The sequence below is a fragment of the Protopterus annectens genome, chromosome 9.part0 (assembly GCF_019279795.1).
Source record: "Protopterus annectens isolate FY-2018-M chromosome 9.part0, PAN1.0, whole genome shotgun sequence".
Classification (NCBI taxonomy): domain Eukaryota; kingdom Metazoa; phylum Chordata; order Ceratodontiformes; family Protopteridae; genus Protopterus; species Protopterus annectens.
This window is the reverse complement of record NC_056743.1, coordinates 1,757,590,702-1,757,604,035: the sequence shown is the minus strand read 5'-3', so window position 1 is coordinate 1,757,604,035 and position 13,334 is coordinate 1,757,590,702. Positions and strand designations below refer to the sequence as shown.

Genomic DNA, 13,334 nt, shown 5'->3' with positions numbered 1-13,334 from the left:
ATTCCTGCTTTTTTTTCTTAAACAAGAAGCATCTTTATTAAACCATCACTTACTACACAGGCAATCATTCATAAATGAAAACACTAAAATCCACAAAATGAACCAAACACAAACCAGGAAAACAAATCAAGGTGAAGACTTCGGAGCCAAAAACAGTATTAATTTATTAAGCGCTTTCATCTATTTTTAACTGGACAACTTCAGAATGACACAGCCACATCCCATCAGTATTTAAGTACCCCAATCAATAATTTATCAATTAAACAATTAACCATACATCATCTTAAAAATACATGACATAAATCAATAAAACAGACAAAACTCTCCACATATATAAATACTAATTAAAAAATCAGAAAAAAATATTCTTCATTTAAAACTGCAGTCCTTCCAAAAAAAACTTATGCAATCTAATAATATATAAAATCCATTCTTAAGTGCACATTATGCTCGAGCCCTGACTGTATCAACCCATAACTACACTAAATGAATTCAAGAGCTTTTGATTTTAGGACACTTGACAAAGAAGTCACCTCATTCAACCCTGGGTACTGGGTGGCATTTGCTCTTAATTGCCATTTAAACTCCAGGAACTCCAGGTAATCTGCAATCTGTACAGCCCTCTGATCTAAATTCACCCTATCAATACAATAAATCTAAATCCATGGTCGGAATTCTCCATCAAATGCTTATACAAAGCATTCCTAACATTTTTTACCAGTGTCATAATTATGCTGGTAAATCCTCTTCCTGAGACTTGGCTTTGTCTTGCCTATATAGAAGGCCACACAATTTCAACACTGAGCAAAGTAGACCACCCCCTCACTGCCACAATAAAACTTGTGGCGCAAATCTCACCACCCCCAATCCTTCAACCAACAGATTAGATACTTCAAGAATAAAGGGGCATTGCACACAATGGCCACACTTGACCATTTTCCCTACACTGTCTTTAACAGAATTTCCTACAAGTGATTTAAAACAAATATTGTTTATATATACAACAACAGGTTTCAGTCCCACACATTCCAGGTAATCTAGGTCCATCCAAAAGATTTTCCAATGGGTTTCAGTAGTAGCCCTCAAATCATAAAAGTTATCATTGTAGGTAACTTCTTCTTCTTCTTCTTTCAGCTTTTCCCGGTTAGGAGTCGCCACAGCAGATCACCTGTCCGCTCATGATTGGCAGTGGAGTTTTACAGTGTTGAGTTGACAGCCCGGCACCCAACCTTCCACAGAAGGCACACACACATGCACTCACACCTAGGGCCAATTTAGAGTGTCCAATCCACCTACAGCATGTCTTTAGGATGTGGGAGGAAACCGGAGCACCCAGAGGAAACCCATGAGACCACAGGGAGGACATGCAGACTCCGCACAGAGGGCACCCCAGCCCGAGGATCGAACTGGAGAACCTCTTGCTATGAGGTGGCAACGCTAACCACTGCACCACCGTGGCCACCCATTATCATTGTAGGTAACTACCAGGGCCTTATTAAAAACCTGAGGAGAAGTCTCTTCTATCCCCGGCCTATTCAGCATCATGGTACTCCTTCCGAGCAACGGAATAAAATACCCCACTCTCCTTTTTTCTTTCACCTCATTAAAAATATTTACAAGAAAATGTCCTGGGTATCCTCTAACCCTAAACATATTAAATAATTTATCTGCCTCATTTGTAAACTCCAAATCATCTATTACCATCCTGGCTAATCTCACACATTGCCCTTTAACTAGGGTTTTCTTTTGGTATTCAGGGTGCATACTGTCAAAATACAAAAAGGAGTTGGAGTATGTGGGCTTACGGTAAGTAGTTGACTCAAAATACTTGCCACCCCTATTGATATGGATAGGAAGATCCAAAAATTAGCTGAACTGCACAGAATATCCATTGTAGGTTGGCACCAGCTATGCAGTCCTGGAGGTGGAGGTCCTGGAGGTGTAAATTTTTAAAAAATCAGTAGTAGAATGCAGGTACTCATAAACTCTTAACTTCTGGTCACTGTCCCTCCAAAAAAGATCATATCATCAAAAAAGTGCTCGTATAGAACCCAAGACTCCCAAAAACAAGAATTAACCACATAATTCAACTCCCAAAAAGAGACACAGCATTAGCAAACATGGAGGCACATACCCACCCCCATGGCCACCCCATTCTTTTGTCTAAACAGTTGGTTCTCAAAGGTCAAGTAATTATTTTCCAACACCATAGTCATAAAAACTCTGAAGGTATCTGCTTTGTTCTTATCCATGTCCCCATAAAAGCACAAATACTTGTAGAACCATTCAATACCAATATCCTGGGGAATGATCAAATATAAATCTTGTATATCATTAGTAACCATTATTAAAATTTCACCAAATAAATCATCAGAGATTCTTGTTATAAAATCCCAAGAATATTTTAAAATAAATGGGTTACCAGCAAAAATGCCCTTAGTACAGCTATTAATATGTTTGGCCAAAAAGTTCTTAGAAGCCTTGGCATCAACTATTGGGCGCATTGGTGAATCAGTTAAGATTTTGTGAATTTTAGGGATACCAAAAAGAGTGGGGATTTTTGGATTCCGAACCATAACATAATCAAACTCCGCCTTCATTATATGATGGTTAAGCAACATCTCCTCCAATATAAGGTCAGTATTCCTATATGCTATGTTTAACTGGTTGAACAAAACCTCCTCATATACATCAGTGTATAGCAGGCCTAACAGCTTGTTCACATAATCACTGACATCCATGACCACTAGCCACCCCTCATTTATCCGGTTTCATTACTCTTATTTGTTCATTCCTGGAAATATCATACAACAAGGCTCTTTCATCCTTGTTGAGGTTCAAGTTACCAGGTAAGCTAGCAGGAGACTTAAAGTAAGCCCTAATGTCATTTTCACAAAGCTTTTCAAAAAGTGACATAGTGCGATGTGACAGGTTGTTAAACATCCTAGCTCTCAATGATTTGTATAAGCATTTGATGGAGAATCCAGACCATGGGTTTAGATTTATTGTTATTGATCAGGTGAATTTAGGTCAGAGGGGTGGACCTATTGAAGATTACCTGGAGTTCCTGGAGATTAAATGGCAATTAAGAGCAAATGCCACCCAGTACCCAGGGTTGAATGAGGTGACTTCTTGTCAATGTCCTAAAATTAAAAGCTGCTGACTTCATTTAGTGTAGTTATGGATTGATAGAGTCAGGGCTTGATCATATTGTGTATTTAAGAATGAAATTTATATATTATTAGATTGCACACATTTTTCTTTGGGAGGGGTTACAGTTTTTTTTTCTGAATTTTGTGAATTGGTATTTATATATGTGGGGAGTTTTTGTCTATTTTATTGATTTATGTCATGTATTTTTATGATGATGTTTGGTTAATTGTTTAATTGAGCGATTATTGATTGTGGTGCTTAAATACTGATGGGATATGGCTGCGTTATTCTGAAGAAGTCCAGTTATCAAGTGATGAAAGCACTTAATAAATACTGTTTTTGGCTCTAAGTCTTCACCTTCATTTGTTTTCCTGATAAATGAAAACAAATCACAACAACACAATCCTAATTGCAAGCATTTTACATCACAGACCATACTGACACACTTCCCAGTTGCAAACATTATACATCACTCCCAGTTGCAAACATTATACATCACTTATAATCTAACCAATCTTTTTCAGTCAGGCATTGCATAGCTCATTTAAGTCCAGCCGCCTTTTAATCTCACTCTTCCCTTGCATGTATTGTTCCCACAATTCCCATTTTTTCCTATGTAGTTTGCTCCTACCCTTTTCTAAAGATCTCAATTCCAGTTGTTTTATCTCTGTTACTATATTCACTACTTAAAGTGTAATTGGTTTAGATTTTGATTTCCACTTTTTAGTAATTGCGTTTTTGGCAGCCACCATTATTAGACACATTAAGGCCTTACCATGCCAAGGCAATTCAGATTCTGTATCATAGCTCAGAAAAATCATCTCCTTCTTCAGACAAATCTGCCTGTCCAACACCTCCAACAGGAAATCCTTAAAGTCCACCAATTCACCACACTTCCAGAAAATATGTTTCCAATTATCTCTTTTTTCCCCTGTCACAGCTCCAACATTTGCTGTCTGCCTGAGGAAAATTTCTCTGGAGTCTACTTGGAGGTATAGAAATATCTATGGAAACATTTCTAGTTAAAAATCCTTAATCTTCTACATTTTGCTGCATATTTGGGAGACATGCATATAGCCTCCCATTGTTTCTTTGTGAATTGCTTATCCAGTCTTTCTTCCTAATCCTTTCTAGCCTCCTCTGAATTTTATAGTTATCGTGCAATATTTTATATGCTGTACTAATAATTCCCTTTTTAATGGCAGCTTCTGTTCTCGTTTCTACTAAAAACTCTACTAGTGCTGGTCTTTTCATTTAGAACCCCTCTATTTCTTTCTCTTTGCCTATACTCTGATATCAATCCCTGATTGGGAAGGCAATCTCTAACCTGCAGTCCAAATAAATTCTTAGCTTTTTCCCATTCCATCATCTTTCCCTCTCTAATTATTTCTCCCAATACCTTGGTTCCTTTGCCAGTTTTCTCCAATAAATTCCAGTGCCCTCCTGCCTATTGTCTGTGCCCCTAATTGCAGTCATCCCTATTGGCCGAATCTCCTTTCTCCAATCTCATGTTGGCTTAGTTCTTAGAATACTTTCTGCTACTTTATGAATGTAATGTTTTGTATAATTGTTATTCTCCTTCAAGGCCTGCATCCAAAATTCCAGTCTCTCCTTGTTTCTTGAGCTCCCCCCTTTTTCATCATCATCCCTTTCCACTTTGAAATATAGTTTTCTGCTTGTGAAAAACTCTTCAGCGAGAATGGAATCTTGTAAAACAGAACCATTGAAACCAAAAACAAGGTTTGAGGCAGCTCAAGCACAGTTAATCCCAAATAATTGGGTAGTTAAAGGTCCGCATTCTAAAGACTCCAAAACCAGGAAGTAAAAGTTAACTCTTTATTTTAGTTAAGCGCTTCATCCCTGCTAATACAGAGACTTCATCAAAACAAAGACAATACACCAAAAGCATTAATTTATATATGTTCAAATGACTTAATTGTTCAGGTGGTCAAACTAATTAATACATATCCTTAACTAGTCCATACTATAAAAATGTGTTAAAAATAACATATCAAATTCTGTTTAGTATTTCTATAAAACTTGTGCCCAAAATTGTCCTAAGAATTGGTAAAGCAGAATCACTTTCATTTAATCCACGTAGTGTTGTGGCATTTAATCTTAACTGCCACTGAAACGCCTTTCTATCTGTAATTCCCAACCCCCTCTGGGATCCTTTGTAATAACTTCAAGAATTCCAAACCTAAACTTGATAAACCTTTCACATTGTAACGTATGTTTAAATAACGCATTATTCATATTTTTACTACTAATTGCATACAGTTAAGTTTAAACGCCACAACACTACCTGGATTAAATGAAATCATGACATCAGTTGGATCATTTACAAGCAGTTTTGATTTGAAAAATCAGTTAAATTGATTGCATTTTTAAATACAGGAGGTAAACGCAGGGCTTTATTATCAGTGTGTATAGATTGTCAAATTTTACCTAAGAACATGCTAAAAGATCTTGACAGTTGCTAGGATGTTGAAAACTGAGATTGTTGTTTTGCTTTATAAATCTTGACTTTTGTGGAGCTGCACAAATATAGATACATTCTGAATCTGGGGTGACTGCAGTCCAAGCTGAGTGCACATGACATGACAGAAGTTCAGCGTCAAATAAGACATACGTTGGAAGAAAAAAATTATTAAAATTCAGATGACCATTACAATGGAAAACATTGAAATTAAAGAAAACAATTTCAGGTTTCAGGGGACTTTGGCTTGAGAAACAACCAACACTGGCATTTTGAACTCCTGGAGATGAGCATTGCCTCCTCCTCCCACACTTATTCTAGAACTTGTTTAGAGAAGGGGTACAGTAGGACTTTTGTTATTAAAACACTTCTAAAACAAAAATAATTGTGGTTAAAACCATTAAAAGAACAGTAAACTATCCAAAACCATTATGGTCTGATTAGGAAACTTTTATGAAGTTAGTTATTTGGTATGTACATCCATTAAATGAAGTTTATACTAATGTATCCAAATATCTGTGTTTTATATATTTTATGTTGCACAACAATGAAATAGATTTTGACTTACAATCCTTTCTAAAATGATATGTATGATCATAGGAAGTTAGTAAGCTAATGGACTTTGGGCCCTTACAAGGCTAGCCAAGTTAACCCTTGTTGCCAAGAGTGTTTGTTACAGGTAGACACTAAATTAGCACCTATTACCCATATCTAAGAGGGACATAGGTGGAAACCCTGGGGTGAATTTACAGTTTCCATCCAGTCATCCAAATTATTCTTAAATAAGGTCAACAAGGGGCTCTGCTTAACATGGATTGGAAGTCTGTTCCAGAGATGAGGTAACCTCTGCGAGATAAATCTGTCCCTCCAGCAAGTTCTACTGATATCACATACCAGCTTAAGGTCCCTTGAGCATGTGACACATGTACCGTTTGACTTACAAATGTGTAGCATTTCCATTAAGGCAGGGTCGGATATTGCCTTGTATGCAAGGCACAGGTCACCTCTGAACAGTCTGTACTGCACAGGAAAGAGATAGTGATTTCAGTCTGTCTGCATATGACATGTGCTGGAGACCTTGAATTTTTTTGTAAGAAAGGTTTGCGGTCTCTCCAATTGCTGCAGATGATTAGAGAGGTATATACCAAATAGAGCATTATGCTCTATTATTGGCCTAATGAGTGAAGAGTACAGGGGGCTTATAACCTCCTTTTTTTCTGGAGGCAGTGCCCTTACTTATGAGGTGAGCAATGTAGAATGCCTTTCTTACTACTGTGGAGACATGGTGATCAAAGGTAAGGTTTCTATCAACCTGCATGCCCAGGTCACACTTCAATAATTGCATGCTTAAGGTATTGCTATTTATGGAGTAGTTTGCAGTAACATCCCCCTTGCTGAAGGGGATGATGCATTTTTTTGCACTGAGTGTAAGTCCATGACTTTGACACTTATCATTAGTCAGTGTAAGTCCTTCTTGCAGGATAGTGACATTGTTAGGAGACTGAATGACTGCTGCTAGTTTGCAGTCATCGGCAGACTTTGTCAGCCACAGATGCTTAGTTGTTTGCCTGTTCTAAACAGTAGGGGCCCTAGATCAGACCCCTGTGGTACACCACTGGTTTCAGGTCTGCTGGAGGAGGTAAAGTCTCCTGTTTTAACTGTATGAGTTCTATTGGTGAGCCAGTTTGCAACCCACCTGTCAATATATGGGCTGATACCCAGCTGGGTGAGTTTATCAATAATGCCTGAGTGGGGGATGGTGTCAAAGGCCTTGGCTAAGTCCAGGTAGACTGTATGCACAGTTTTACCTTCATCAAGGGCTTAGGTGACTGTCTCAAAGAAGTCCACCAAGTGTAACAAGCACAAACTGGGTAGAGTCGAGTGTTTATAGATTACCTGTATCTTTGTTGATAAGCTCCATCAAGATGTGCTCCATGGCCTTGCAGATAAGGTTGGTTATGCTTATGGGTCTATAGTTCCCAGGGTCTGAGGGTGCACCCCTTTTATGCAAAGGGATGACTGTAGCTGTTCTCCATTCAGCAGGGACAAAACTTGTGCTTTCTCCATTGCTGCTTGGCTGTGGTTGAGCAAGCTACTCAGCGGTGTTACTAATTCCTGTTTTAATCCATTGAGAACACAACCTGGGATGTTGTCTGGTCCCATTGAGGCTGTGTTTTTAGCCTTGGAGAGGGCATTTAAGACTTGCTCCTTGAAGATAATAGGTGGGGGACAGGTGGTAGGGATGCTTTGTGTTATATGTGGTGGGGACAAGGGAGTGAAGTTTACACCAATCCTGTCAGCCAGCAGGTTGGCTGTATCCACCAGTTCTGTATATGTAGTACAACTAACTACAGATTCTGCACAACTGCACAAATCTGGGTTTTTCCTTTGAGGTTTTGGATGTAGCTAAAGAACGCCTTATGGTTTTCCTTAGCTAGGAATACTAATTTGGATTCATAAGTAGCTTTAGAGGACTTTATAAGATGTCTGCCTGTTTAAGTTGAGGAGGGAATGCTTCCAGGTTTGAGACCATAACTTCTACTCTTAGACAGCAATTTCTTCCTCTTATTGAGTAGCCTGTTAATGGCTGATGTCCACCAGGCAGATTTCTTCTTCCTTGAGGAACTTGCTTTGGTCCTATCAGGTACAGAAGAATTAATACAATTGTATAGATGCTCGTATAAAGCATTAGTGTATATCCCAGCATAGGTAACCTCTCCATCAGTGGGGGAGCGGGGTATGAAGCTGTTTATGCCATCACGTAAGAGGTCGTAATTGGCCTTGGTGAAGTTTTTCAATCTAATTGCTGCTGGGGGAGGCATCTGGTGTTGTTACCTCCAACAAGACTGAATTTTGACAGGGAGGGCAGCACACTTGGCATCGTACAACGATCCTCCATGTTTGTGAGCACCAGATCCAGAATGTTTGAGCCCCCTTGGGGTGGGGGGGGGCTGTCAACCATTTGGTCCAGGGCATTGGAGTTAATGAAGTCCAGGAACCTTTGGGTGAGAGTGTTTAGTAGACATTTAATTAACCCACTCAATGGATGAGTAATTAAATTAAAGTCACCCAAAACCAGGGTGTTTGGTTGTATCTAGCTCGACTCTAGTAGATCCAAGTAGGCTGAGTGGGTGTCCTGGTTCATGGAGGGAGTCCTACAGCTGGCAGTGATTTGAAGACAGTTAATTGCACCCGGAATAATTCATGGGAGTTGCTCTGTTTAACCAGTCTTGAGGTGTATTGTCTTTTATGAATATTGATAGACCACCTCCCTTAGTTCTCACACCTTCAGTTTGAAGTCTGAACATGTGGAAAGACTTGTAACCCGGTAAGGCTGGGGTTCTTTCCGCAGCCTCAAACCAGGTCTCCATGACTGCACAGATGTCAGCATTTTCTAGAGTAAGGACTGGGGGTGGCAAGAGCCTTAGCCAGTAACTGAAATCCCAGAGGTGACAGATGAAGATCATCTCTGGCAAAGCATCGAGTACTGTCAATTTAAGTTATTCCAAGCTGACAGGTACTAGATCCTCAGAGAATGATACTAGAAACTAAGCCAATTTATTGAAGTCAATCAATTTTTTTTGTTTGCAATGAGGCATCATCCTAGGTGAAAGTAAAATGCTTCTTTAGGCTAGGGATGTACCTGCCTGGGATACATAATCAGAGAGCTCAGTCATGTCTGTCTTCATATAGTCCAGTGAGGTACATCTCAAGTCATTCACACCAACATGGAGTCATACCAGTACCTGCTGTTGAGAGACTTGAGTGTATGTGTGATGTGGTGGATCCTATCACCCTGACAGACAGCTGACAGTGATTGTTTCCTTATCCAACCTGGTGAGTGGGTCATCTGTGTGTCTCACAGTGGTGTCACCTATTACCAAGATGGTAGATTATGTGTTTTGTCTTAGGGGCTTGACTGGTGAGACACTGGTGTATGAGCTATTATGTGTTTCACAGAGGATGTAATATGTGAAGCACGCTTGTGTTTGGGAGGTTTCTGATGATTAGGTAGGTTTCTGATGAGGACCTCAGCAAATTTAGGTATGTGTGGTGTTTGGTTTGGGAGGTGAAGGTGGTGAGGTGTGTGTGCTGCCAACCTGCTCAGTGTCAGATGTACTGAGTGGTGTGCAGGAGAGCATGGATTCTAGTTTCTTAATATAGATGCATCTTTCACATATTTAATTTGTGTGACCTAGAATAAGAGGGTTGTCAGTGTACATGAGACAATTGCTACACTGCCTCAGGATGCCCATGTTGACCAAGCTTGCTGGAGAAACTGTGGGAAATTGTCTGCCCATAGTGCAAGGTAAATCAATGTGGTCAGAACAGAAAGAGGACAGGAAGGACCAGGTAAGGTAGATTAACTGAAGAAGAGTTCTGAAAAGGGGGGGGGGCTAGTGGGTGGGCTTGTGATGGTACATCAGAGGCTGCGCCTAATGTTCCACCTGACAGTGGAACAGTACTGCGAGAAACCTCAGAAGGAGCGCTAACACTGGGCTAAGGGAAATTTAACAAGCAAGAAATTTGCATCTATAACCGCCAATGGTACCTACCCCTACCAATGAAAAAACCCAAACTGAGCCCTGAACCAGTCAACCTTTAATTAGATAGTCCTACTACACTTCTCCTGCTATGAGGGTACAGGGGGGTTTCTCCAAGAAAAGATGTCCTGATTTTTAGTGATCAATTCCAAACAGAACTGGACTCAGCCAGTCTGAATCCAGTCTAAACTATGGCCAACAGAAGTGCAACAGAACACAGAATAAAAAATCAGAAATATTTTTTCCTTCAATTAAAGAAGCAACAGTGTAAAAAAGCAGCAGAGCAGATTAGATAAAAGCAGCAGTTGGTATGAAATACAGACAAAGTACACAAATGCAAAAAAATGAACTTAGCATTTGTAGTTCTCTTGGCTGGTTGGTATGAATAGAGAAGCAGAGGCTGGTCGCCTAACTCTCTGGAGCCCTTTTAAGACATTGCACATGACTACACTGAGTGTTTTGTATTTTGTGATTTTTATATAACATGGCAAGTAAGGAAGTAGATGTTAATTTTACTTAACTGATATGCTGTTTCCACAGAAATCATTATTTGTAGTCAACTAACCAGACTGTGCCCCCCACCCCCCATTTACAAATTCCTGGATCTGTCGCTGTGAATTGTGGGAACAATCCATGCAGAATGATTAGGAGGAGAATGAGAAAGGTTTAAGGGAAGACAGGAATTGAACAATTTATGCAATGTTGGACTAACAGACAACTCCGCTTGAGGGCCCTCTTAGTTTTCCCTATATAAAACCCATCACATGCTTGGCATCAGAGTATTTAATGTTGGATTAATGTATAATTATAAAGAAAGAAAATATATAATTCATGTAAATTGAAAAATGTAAATATAATGTTGCTATCGATATGTTTGTCTATGTATTAAATTTAAAAATGATTAATTAAAACCTGCACTAAATGTACGCTGTGTGTATTGAACATCCCTAACACATTTACTGGTGTAGGAAAGAAAGGTATCCTGGCATTTTCTTTCTTTGGCAACAGAAACATTCTTAAATAAAAACCTGTTTCCAACTGGGAAGGAGGGACAGTTTGTTACCCCATGAGAAAACATGTGCTGTAGAACAGGAGTGAACAGAGGGGTTTGCTCTGCTGGATGTGGAATAATTCCCTGGAAAAGAGGCATTTCTTCCCTTTGCCATCTTGTAACTGTTGAAGCAGTCTCAGGTGGACCCATTTGTCTGAAATGATCTGCTGCCGAAGACAGAAACGGAGATTCTAACTTTCTGTTATCTTGCTACCGTGCAGTTGCCTGTCACAATCTTTTATGTAGTCATTCTGACTTATTTGACTGTCCTTTGTTCTCCTAATCACTGTTTATCAAGCCTTGCTTGGCAGTATTTTGCTGAGACTGTTTTTATTTCTTGCCAAAATTGGATGAAGGAGCAGAAACTTCCTTGGAAAACTGAAAATCTGAGAGATTCCGTATATCATCTTTGCCCTGTCATATTTTTGATAGCCTCTGCAGCAGAGGGTCCAAAAACTAAATCTCTATCCAAAGGAGAACTTAAAATCTAATTTTTGACCTTCTTCTGGGAGGTTCTGAGAATGCAGCCAGGCAAACCTCCTTGACAGTGTGAGTCCAAAACATACTTTAAACAATGAGTAGTTAGTGACCTGAGAAACTGAAGAAACAAAACCACTCTAAGCAGATTTTTCCTCACAGGAAGGAACTGCACATAAAACATTTCTCATATTTTCACAATTAAAATATACTTTAACACGTGAGCCTGGCAATTCAGAATTCAAAAAAATTAAAATTGCAGAAGCATGCACTTTTTCCTTAAACTTGCCAGTTGCCCTACTATGCTTGGTATCAGCTGGATAAACTAAAGCTGTTGATTCTAGGTCAGGTCTTGGAAGAGCCTATAAAAACTTAAGACTGGGAAACTTCCTATATTCTACCACACTACCCTGGATTGCATACTAGTCAGTAAGAGCCCCCAGTCATATATAACAGGCTGCTTATCAGATAGCTTCAGTGATCACTCCCCAACATTCCTACTCAAAAAATACCTATACCAAGCTAAACCTGTCATCTACTGTCAAAAACGTAAAAAACTAAACTTTAACCCACTCACATTCATCTCATCCCTCAAAGAATGTAACTGGCATCCTCTAAAGTACCTCAGTCTTGATGACACAGTTGAATTTTTTAATACTACCTTCCTGAGCATCCTTAATTACCATGCCCCCATAAGACTTTCCAGAACCAAAGCACAACCATCCCCATGGCTACAGAAAACCACTAAGTCAGAAATGAAAAACAGGGATAAAGCCTGGGAGCACTGGCGCAAAACCAAAACCCCCTCAACTAGACAGAAATTCCTAGAACTAAGCAATAGAGTCAAAAAGCTAGTAAAACAGGACAAATTCCAATACTACCAGTCTGCCCTAGACTCCTCCCAACACAGCCCCAAACAATTCTGGTCTTCCATAAACTCCATCCTCCACCCAGGTAAAGTCAGTGCCCCTCCTCCTAGCATCCCTCACTCCTCAGAAAATATTGCTACCTCATTCAACACACACTTCACACAAACCATACTTACCACTAGCTAAACAACACAACCCCCCTCCCTTCCAACCCACACCTTCAACTAGTAATCTCCCCACTGCCTTCTCTTTTTCTCCTGTACCTACCTCCAACATAAAAAAACTCTTAACTAAACTTAAGCCCACCAAATTAGCAGCAGACAACCTCCCAAGTGAATACCTACAAATCGCAGCTGATGCTCTGGCCTACCCAGTATGCATCTTGATTAACTGATCTCTGTCAGAAAGTTACATTCCCACACTGTGGAAAGTATTACATATAATTCCTCCCCATAAAGGCAAACCCTCCACAGAACTAACCAATTACCACCCCATAGCTATTCTCTCTCCACTCTCCAAAATACTAGAGAGATGCATACACTCTCAGGTCTCAGACTACCTCCTTACTAACAACCTCCTTTCCAATACTCAGCATGGTTTCCGACCAAACCGTAGCACCACCACTGCCTTACTCTCTTTTACTAACACTATCCCTCAGCATAAAAACAATGGCTATCTCTCCTCTGCTACTTTCCTAGACCTATCTAAAGCATTTGACATGGTCCCACACAAACAACTTATCTCTGTCCTCAATAACCTAT

At 39.7% G+C, this 13,334-nt stretch overlaps 1 long non-coding RNA gene across 1 annotated transcript; it reads right to left on the bottom strand.

Moving 5' to 3' along the window:
• Nucleotides 1-2,211: 2,211 nt before the first annotated feature.
• LOC122810986 lies at nucleotides 2,212-12,226 on the bottom strand. Its single transcript, XR_006366178.1, has 4 exons — nucleotides 12,106-12,226; nucleotides 9,895-9,898; nucleotides 7,351-7,354; nucleotides 2,212-2,223 (listed from the first exon to the last, which is right to left on the bottom strand). It is a non-coding gene; the product is annotated as an uncharacterized LOC122810986 (long non-coding RNA).
• Between the last annotated feature and the right edge of the window lie 1,108 nt (nucleotides 12,227-13,334).